Here is a 2,232-nt window from a genome sequence, read left to right as displayed (position 1 = left end):
GGCAAAAAATTATTAGGCTGTTAACAAGTTAATATTAGGCTGTTAACAAGTTAATATTATTGTTTTTTAGGCTGTTAACAAGTTAATATTATTGTTTTTTTTCAAAACCACATTTGGAAGATTGTTTTAAAAGACATGTGTGTGTTTATATAATCTTGTTAATTATAAACTAGTTTGTGACATGTTTGACCTTACTTAGCTTGTTATTATTTCTAGGTCAGAGGACGTAAGAACTTTGAGTTTATGTGTTTTATGAGAGATGCACTCGAAAAGCAAAGATATTTAACCCCTGAACAACTCAAAACGTACCAGCAAGACAAGTAAGTAAAGCTTGTTCTAATGTAATCAGTATGAATGTATGACGACAGGGATTAGTGACAGAATTTACTGATCTAATTGGAAAAGACTGTAATTTCCTATAAGGAAAAATATGTAGTTAATAATAAGATAGGATAAATGTTGTTGTTTATTTTAGTTAGCTTTAAATTTAAAGTTACTTTTCAAACTAAACATCTGTTGTTAGTGTACAAACAAAAACAGCTTCATTATACTACATGGAATATTCAGGTTTATCTCTTAATTGTTATTACTGTCAAAGGTGGCTTCATTATACTACAATAAACCTGAATATTCCTCTAATTGTTATTACTGTCAAAGATGGCTTCATTATACTACAAGGAATATTCAAGTTTATCTAATTGTTATTACTGTCAAAGATGGCTTCATTATACTACATGGAATATTCAGGTGTTTAAAACTGGAGTTTGTAAATATTTTGTTTTAAAATTAGATATCAATGATATTTGACTCAAAAAAAAAAGTTTTATTTTTGCTGTTTTTCAGGATACTATTTTTGAGTAAACCTAAAAAGAAAAGCAGTAAGAACTCATCTGGAGAGGAAACAGAATAGGGTGTATTGTAGACAAGATGTTCCTGGCCCAGGAAAAAAAAACTAATACATGACGCTGCTCACAGAGGAAAAAAAAGACTAAGATTCGCTTTTCTAAGTTTTTAGTGATTTTTTTAGATTTAATATATCGAGCAGAATGTCTGTCTAAAATGAAGACCTGTTCTATCAGTGAGTCATGATGAGGGAAGACCTGTTCTATCAGTGAGTCATGATGAGGGAAGACTTGTTCTATCAGTGAGTCATGATGAGGGAAGATCTGTTCTATCACCGAGTCATGATGGGGAGGGAAGACCTGTTCTATCACCGAGTCGTGAGGAGGGAAGACCTGTTCTATCACCGAGTCGTGAGGAGGGAAGACCTGTTCTATCACCGAGTCGTGAGGAGGGAAGACCTGTTCTATCACCAAGTCATGATAATTCATAGAGAAACAAGGATTAGAAGCACATACTTCCAGAATCTGATATATTTGACATTTTATAAACTCAGATTTGTCATCTGTTACTATAATAAGATCACTTTACTTAACTACATGTGTTAAGGAAGTCGGAAAAGGTTACAGTGACAGTCGTAGGTTCTTACCTATCTATAGGCTGTGCATTTAATTATCATAATATATAGAGAACAAGAGACCACATTCAAGGCTGTCTCTGTGCTCCAATCTTGCAAGAAAAGTGAAAATTAAATCCACCCTTGAATTTTGCAGAAAATCTTTGTTTCCCTCTTAAACTTTTATTAAACGCTTGATAACAACTTATTCCTTGGGCCAGTCACCCTGCTAGAAACGTAATACGATCTTAACTGGAACCCTGCCTGTCTTTTCCTAATCTTAAACCTGCTTCCTCCCATATTATGTCATCAGGATACAGCACAAAGAAATCAGAGGCCTTGATCCTGTTTGTCCTCTGAATAATCTTGTAAGCTTCAATAAGAATGTTAACATATCTCAATTTGAAGAGGAGAACAGATGTTTGATCTTGATAATGCTAAATAATCCTGTTGTGTTCTTAATTATATCTGTTTTAAACCGTGTAACCATCTTAAAATGTCTGTTTTAAACCATTATGAATGTGTAACCATCTTAAAATTTCTGTTTTAAACCGTTATGAATATGTAACCATCTTAAAATTTCTGTTTTAAACTGTTATGAATATGTAACCATCTTAAAAATTTCTGTTTTAAACCATTATGAATATGTAACCATCTTAACATTTCTGTTTTAAACTGTTATGAATATGTAACCATCTTAACATTTCTGTTTTAAACTGTTATGAATATGTAACCATCTTAAAATTTCTGTTTTAAACTGTTATGAATATGTAACC

At 32.1% G+C, this 2,232-nt stretch overlaps 1 long non-coding RNA gene across 1 annotated transcript; it reads left to right on the top strand.

The window, feature by feature from the left end:
• The first annotated feature begins 204 nt into the window (after positions 1-204).
• Positions 205-942, top strand: LOC111084676. The gene is made up of 2 exons (XR_002609672.1): positions 205-320; positions 844-942. It is a non-coding gene; the product is annotated as an uncharacterized LOC111084676 (long non-coding RNA).
• Positions 943-2,232: the final 1,290 nt, after the last annotated feature.

Source organism: Limulus polyphemus, unplaced genomic scaffold (genome assembly GCF_000517525.1).
Source record: "Limulus polyphemus unplaced genomic scaffold, Limulus_polyphemus-2.1.2 Scaffold90060, whole genome shotgun sequence".
In the NCBI taxonomy this organism is placed as follows: Eukaryota; Metazoa; Arthropoda; class Merostomata; order Xiphosura; family Limulidae; genus Limulus; species Limulus polyphemus.
Note: the sequence above shows the minus strand (reverse complement) of the source record. Positions and strands in the feature narration are given on the sequence as shown.